Source organism: Melanotaenia boesemani, chromosome 3, assembly GCF_017639745.1.
Source record: "Melanotaenia boesemani isolate fMelBoe1 chromosome 3, fMelBoe1.pri, whole genome shotgun sequence".
In the NCBI taxonomy this organism is placed as follows: Eukaryota; Metazoa; Chordata; class Actinopteri; order Atheriniformes; family Melanotaeniidae; genus Melanotaenia; species Melanotaenia boesemani.
In genome coordinates, this window is record NC_055684.1 from 9,563,044 (window position 1) to 9,570,554 (window position 7,511).

The window sequence follows — 7,511 nt, forward strand, 5'->3', positions numbered from 1 at the left end:
GTGTGTGTATATATATATATATATATATATATATATATATATACATATATATATATCTACATTTATATATGTGTGTGTGTGTGTGTGTGTGTGTGTGTATCTGTCTCTTTCACCTTTATGTTTGGTATTATAATTACAATAAAGTTAAGTAAATATTGAGCTGTTATTTTCATTGGTTAAAACTATCTTTCTTTGTAGGAACACTTCAGCACATTTCCTGATCTTTCTATTTGGATGTTGAGAACATAATTGTGGATTTCTGAAGCTTAAATCCCCAAAAACACTTCAATAAAAATGATTCCATACACTTTTTTTAAAAAATGAGCTCAAAACCTTGACTTTACTCCTCAGTGATGAAGTATTGATAAAGTTAAATGCTTAAGATGATTGTTTTTGTCATTAATGCTACAATTTGATAAATCTACAGTTAAAAAGTAAATTTTTTTGTTTGTTTTGTTTCATTTGTTCATTTAAATTTCTGAATATATTTGAATTACACTTTAATCCTCTAAACAGTTTATGACTGTAGAGACACTTTGACTGAGTAAATGACAGACAAACCTTTTAAAAATTAAGTTACTGCAGAGCTGCAGCATGAAAAACATTTCATTCTTCAGAAATACAACTGTACAGAAATATGAATTTATAAGATTTTATTTGTTATTTGTCAAGATTAAATATATATATATATAAATAAATTCTGTAAAAAAGATAAATTATTGTAAAAAATTAATTATATTAAAAAATAGATTATATTAAAAAATAAATTATATAAATAAATAAATAAATAAGACATGCTATAGTCATATCTGCTTTAAAGAGGTCTCTGGTCTGATCTTCTTGGGCCTTTGGATCTGTAACTCTGGGGACGCCTCTCTCAAGATAATTTTGACGTCTGCTGAAAGACTTTGGGAGTTTTCAGGGACGTTCCTTTTCCTCGCACGGTGGCGTAGATGTTCTGGTGCCACAGGTTTTCTGAGGTGTCTCCACAACGAAGGTTTTTCTTGACCCAAATCTGATTTATGAACCTCTTCTGTTTCTGATGTGCCTTCTTTTGAAACCAAGTCTCTTTGGGGAACTGAGGTCTTAGATCTTCAGCCAATGTGGGGTCCTCTGTCTGAGAATTAGAATCTGAATCCCCTTGAGGTTCCTGGACACGAGATTCCAAACTGGTTTTAGGTTCAGAGACTTGTTTCTTCTTTAAAGACTCTGATTCCGTTGGTGATTCTGGGACCTGAAATCTAGAGTTTTCTGGATGTTCTAAGACCTGCTCTGGCTTGGTCTTGGTTTCAACACATGGAGGACCTGGTTCTGGTGTTGGATCAGAGCTCTCAGGAATTTTCCTTGAAGTAGCTTTTTGGAGCTGTACAGTCAGTTCAGCCACCTTCCAGTCCAGGTTGTAGTTAGCTGCAGTCTTCTGTTGCAGCTGTTTCTTTAGGCTTTCCACCTCCTCCATGTTCTCCACCGAGGGTTTTACCGCTCCATGGTCACTTTGGTTTGCGTCTTTGATTTCTTTGGCGGCCTGACGCAGTTCCTGGATGATGTTCTTGGATTCTTTCAGCTCCTGTTCAGCGTGCTTTCTGAGGCGGCGTTCGTCCTCCAGCTTCTGTTTGAGCTGCGTGACCAAATCCCAGCAGCTGTTGTAATTATTTTCTGCTGCTGCCCTTTTCTCCTTCTCCAGACTGAGAAACTGGTTTTTCTTCTGCAGCCTGGTCTTTAGATCATCCACCTGATTTTTTAGGCAGTTCAGCTGCTGGTCAAATTGTGATGGAGGTTCTTCCTGAACGCTGGTGCCCGAGCTTTGGTACCTTGCTTCTCTCTGTTGGTTGTGGGAGGAAGCAGGTGTCTTAACGTATCTTTGGTCCCTCCTCGTGGGGTGTGGACGGGAATACGTTTGGGCTTCAGGAGCCTGTTTGTGAGGCCACTCCTTTCGGACATTTCTAAAACGAGATGTTTCTCGTTCAGAAAAGTCCTGTGTCTGCTCTGGTTTCGTACCAAGCTTTTGGACATTTCTAGAACGAGGTGTTTCTCGTTCAGAATAGTCCTGTGTCTGCTCTGGTTTCGTACCAAGCTTTCGGACATTTCTAAAACGAGATGTTTCTCGTTCAGAATAGTCCTGTGTCTGCTCTGGTTTCGTACCACGCAGGGAGCGATTCTGGCTACGCTGAACGCTTTGATGCCTTTGAGCAGCCAATGCCTCTGAGAGTCAATATTAAATATATATATATATATATATAAATAAATTCTGTAAAAAAAGATAAATTATTGTAAAAAATAAATTATATTAAAAAATAAATTATATTAAAAAATAAATTATATAAATAAATAAATAAATAAATAAATAAGACATGCTATAGTCATGTCTGCTTTAAAGAGGTCTCTGGTCTGATCTTCTTGGGTCTTTGGATCTGTAACTCTGGGGACGCCTCTCTCAAGATAATTTTGACGTCTGCTGAAAGACTTTAGGAGTTTTCAGGGACGTTCCTTTTCCTCGCACGGTGGCGTAGATGTTCTGGTGCCACAGGTTTTCTGAGGTGTCTCCACAACGAAGGTTTTTCTTGACCCAAATCTGATTTATGAACCTCTTCTGTTTCTGATGTGCCTTCTTTTGAAACCAAGTCTCTTTGGGGAACTGAGGTCTTAGATCTTCAGCCAATGTGGGGTCCTCTGTCTGAGAATTAGAATCTGAATCCCCTTGAGGTTCCTGGACACGAGATTCCAAACTGGTTTTAGGTTCAGAGACTTGTTTCTTCTTTAAAGATTCTGATTCCGTTGGTGATTCTGGGACCTGAAATCTAGAGTTTTCTGGATGTTCTAAGACCTGCTCTGGCTTGGTCTTGGTTTCAACACATGGAGGACCTGGTTCTGGTGTTGGATCAGAGCTCTCAGGAATTTTCCTTGAAGTAGCTTTTTTGAGCTGTACAGTCAGTTCAGCCACCTTCCAGTCCAGGTTGTAGTTAGCTGCAGTCTTCTGTTGCAGCTGTTTCTTTAGGCTTTCCACCTCCTCCATGTTCTCCACCGAGGGTTTTACCGCTCCATGGTCACTTTGGTTTGCGTCTTTGATTTCTTTGGCGGCCTGACGCAGTTCCTGGATGATGTTCTTGGATTCTTTCAGCTCCTGTTCAGCGTGCTTTCTGAGGCGGCGTTCATCCTCCAGCTTCTGTTTGAGCTGCGTGACCAAATCCCAGCAGCTGTTGTAATTATTTTCTGCTGCTGCCCTTTTCTCCTTCTCCAGACTGAGAAACTGGTTTTTCTTCTGCAGCCTGGTCTTTAGATCATCCACCTGATTTTTTAGGCAGTTCAGCTGCTGGTCAAATTGTGATGGAGGTTCTTCCTGAACGCTGGTGCCCGAGCTTTGGTACCTTGCTTCTCTCTGTTGGTTGTGGGAGGAAGCAGGTGTCTTAACGTATCTTTGGTCCCTCCTCGTGGGGTGTGGACGGGAATACGTTTGGGCTTCAGGAGCCTGTTTGTGAGGCCACTCCTTTCGGACATTTCTAAAACGAGATGTTTCTCGTTCAGAAAAGTCCTGTGTCTGCTCTGGTTTCGTACCAAGCTTTTGGACATTTCTAGAACGAGGTGTTTCTCGTTCAGAATAGTCCTGTGTCTGCTCTGGTTTCGTACCAAGCTTTTGGACATTTCTAGAACGAGATGTTTCTCGTTCAGAAAAGTCCTGTGTCTGCTCTGGTTTCTTACCAAGCTTTTGGACATTTCTAGAACGAGGTGTTTCTCGTTCAGAATAGTCCTGTGTCTGCTCTGGTTTCGTACCAAGCTTTTGGACATTTCTAGAACGAGATGTTTCTCGTTCAGAATAGTCCTGTGTCTGCTCTGGTTTCGTAGCAAGCTTTTGGACATTTCTAAAACGAGATGTTTCTCGTTCAGAATAGTCCTGTGTCTGCTCTGGTTTCGTACCAAGCTTTTGGACATTTCTAGAACGAGGTGTTTCTCGTTCAGAATAGTCCTGTGTCTGCTCTGGTTTCGTACCAAGCTTTTGGACATTTCTAGAACGAGGTGTTTCTCGTTCAGAATAGTCCTGTGTCTGCTCTGGTTTCGTACCAAGCTTTTGGACATTTCTAAAACGAGATGTTTCTCGTTCAGAATAGTCCTGTGTCTGCTCTCGTTTCGTACCATGCAGGGAGCGATTCTGGCTACGCTGAACTCTTTGAGGCCTTTGAGCAGCCGATGCCTCTGAGAAGCTTTTCTTAACCTGGTTGTCCTTAAAGAAAGGAGTTTCAGGCAAGTCCTCGGACTGCTGGTCTTTAAAAGCACCATTTTTAGGGCCACAACTTGGTGCCTCAGGCTGGGTGATCGGTTCATCGCCTTCTCCTTCCTCACCACCGGTGTAAGGATATAAAACAATCCCTCCCACCTCATTTTCGGAGTCAATTTCCTCCTCCATCAAATCACCCCAGCTGAGTTTTTCTGAACTTTCAGATGGACTCTGGTCTCTGTTCTCCTCCATTGCTGCTGCTTGTTGGAGTCAGACGACTTTCTCAAATCACGATGTGTAGACGTAGAATAAATCTAGTCGCTGTTTGCAAACGGTTTGCTGGTAAGACGTGTTGAAAGATTGAAACTAATCTTGACACTGCTTACCGATCCGGTTGTGCTCTCTTGTGAAAACTCAACAGAACTGAAGGGAACGGAACTGGGCGGACCTATACTGTGGTGTGAGGTCATGTGGGATGATGTAATCAGTTCCTTTGATCTCTGCAGACTGATGTCACAAGTCTTGTGCTTTGATGGTAAATTGAAAATCTTCATCCTAATCACACTTTTTTAAATGTTTTATGAACTCTTTTGACTTTAAATGTTTTAATGAACCTCTATACCAAATTTTAAATGATAATTTCTTTAAAACATTCATTTTGAATGAAATTTCTATTTTTAGGTCTCATCAAACCAATACTGTATTTTTTTTTTTTTTTTGTCTTTACAACAATCAAAATATTCCTATAAATGTTAACAATCTGTGACACTGAGACTGGGAAATTATAATTTTCTTTCATTTTCTAGATTTCAGAAAAGATCTAATCACTATAACAACGACTGCAGGTCCCACTGTTGCTAGGCAACATCCTGACAGAATTTGGAGAATTTCAATAATAGAAATAATAATAACAGCTTTGTGAAGGAATCTCTGGATCATGAAGCAGCATCTGTTTGCTCTGGGATAAAATGCAGATCTGTCAGATGCAGTTTGTCCTGCTGATCCCAGATCAGTGTGCTGAAATCACAACCTGCTGATCTGAGATTTCTAACCACAGGTGTGAGACTTAGAAATGATTTTTTTAGAATATCTTTTTTATGTTCATTGTCCTGAAACAAATAATGCTAGAAACTGATTTTAAGTTAAAATGGGGCAGTGTGGCTCAGCAAGGTAGAGTGTCGTCTTGGGTTGCTGGTTTAATTCTCGGCCAAGTCGAGTTCATGTTGAGGTGTCCTTGGGCAAGACACCAAACTCCTAATTGCTCCCGATGGGTGGTGGTTGAGTGCCTTGCATGGCAGCTTCCTCCATCAGTGTGTGAATGAGTGAATATGATGTAAAATACAAAGGAATTATTCCGGGTACAGTAAAGCGCTATAAATACAAACCATTTACCATTTAAAATAAAATCAAAGTACATTTAAAGGTTCTAAATTAAACATTTTTTCAGCAACTTCATTTGGGTTTCAGAGGTCCAACATAATTGTTTTCAGAGTGTATTACCCCAAACTCGGCCTTGGTGCTTAATTTCAGCCAGTTATTTCTGTGACCACTGAGTTTTTCTTTCATTAATCGAATGGTACCAACAATTTTGTCCACGTCTGTATATATATATATATATATATATATATATATATATATATATATATATATATATATACATGTGTGTGTGTGTGTGTGTGTGTGTGTGTGTGTGTGTGTGTTCAGGGTCATGGAGAAGCTGGAGCCTATCCCAGCACTTAGCAGGTGAGAGCCAGGGTACACCAGGACAGGTCCATCGTCTACAGCAGGACTAACACAACTAACCACTCACACTGACTTGATGTTTATCATGCGTTCCAGTTGTCTTCGGAATTAGTTGGGATTTATTAGTTTTATGCTAATAATAGATGCTGAGAAACTGGCCATTTTGGAGGCATCTATTTTTTTCCCGAGTTGGTGCAGTGGGAACCCCAACTACCTTATAATGACATCATCAACTCTTAGGTTCTTGGAATTGCTTCACAACTGGAAGCGAGCACATGGGTACGGGTTATTTCATTAATGAGATTTAACACAAGTGTATCAGCCACAGCAGACACTGACCCTGCAGACTTAATCGTAACGTTTTGCTCTTTTCTTAAAAAATATAAAATAAAATCTTTTTAGGCATTTAATACATTTCAAACCACTCTGGAGATTGACTTTGATATTTTTGTAAGCTTTTTGCTCTTACAATTAAAGCAAAGCCCTGCATTATGTTTACTTCAAACTAGTGTAGGGAATCTGGTGATCAAGGCATGTCTGGAAAGACGTCTGTTCTCCTGCAGGGATCTGTCAATCACCTGAGGTGGCACCTGGGGTGTCCGTTCAGATATCAGAGGTGGTCAGTGCCACCCTGAACACCCCTGTAGCTCTGCCCCTGCTGTCATCAGCTAAGCATCTTTTCTCCTGTTTGATGAAGCCACTAGAACACCTCTGAACATACCAAGAGTCGAAAAAACAAGACTTAACCTTTTAATCTTTTTATCTGAACTATCTGTACTAAAACTTATTTAATTTTGTCGTTTCACTTGATCAGAGTTGGCCTTTGGAGAGATAATGGCCACATGTTGTACTATGATGTGAGGTTTAAAGCTACAGCTGTATCATAAGATATTAATATTTATACAGAATATGTTGTTTTGTATGCAAGCATGAAACTTTTCTCATCTTCATTAAATCTTCTCCAGTGAAACTTAAACCTACACATATGTTAAGTTAATTTGAATTTTTTAGACTCATAATAAGGGGAACGCTTGTGAGATTTGTAAATATCAGTGTATGTGTTAATGGTGAAGAATGAATATGTGGCACACATCACCTCGTTAGAAACACTTCCAACAGAGAAACTGGCTCAGGATCAGTTTTAAGCTTCAGATTAAATCATGGAGTGTGGCGCCCTCTGCAGGCTACACAATGAACGAGCAGCTTTTATCATTTATTAGTAGGGAAAACGTGAATCGGTTATTTTGTGAATGTATTTTCTGACCACACGTGAACAGAAGTCTTCAACTCATCAGAAATGACAGAATCACAACTTGAAATGTTTTTTTTTTCTTATTTTTACAAAACAGTCAAACATATATTTAACATGTATTTATATATTTATATTTCATTGTGAGATAAATTTATTGTAATCTGTAGGGGGATTTTATTTAATTAACCATAAACTCAGTTTAATGATGATAAAAACAAAGAAGCTGTAAATGGCTGTAAATTTGATATTTTTATTTGATATATTTCCTTTCATATAGTGATATATATTTGCTGCTATGGAGAGAAAAGC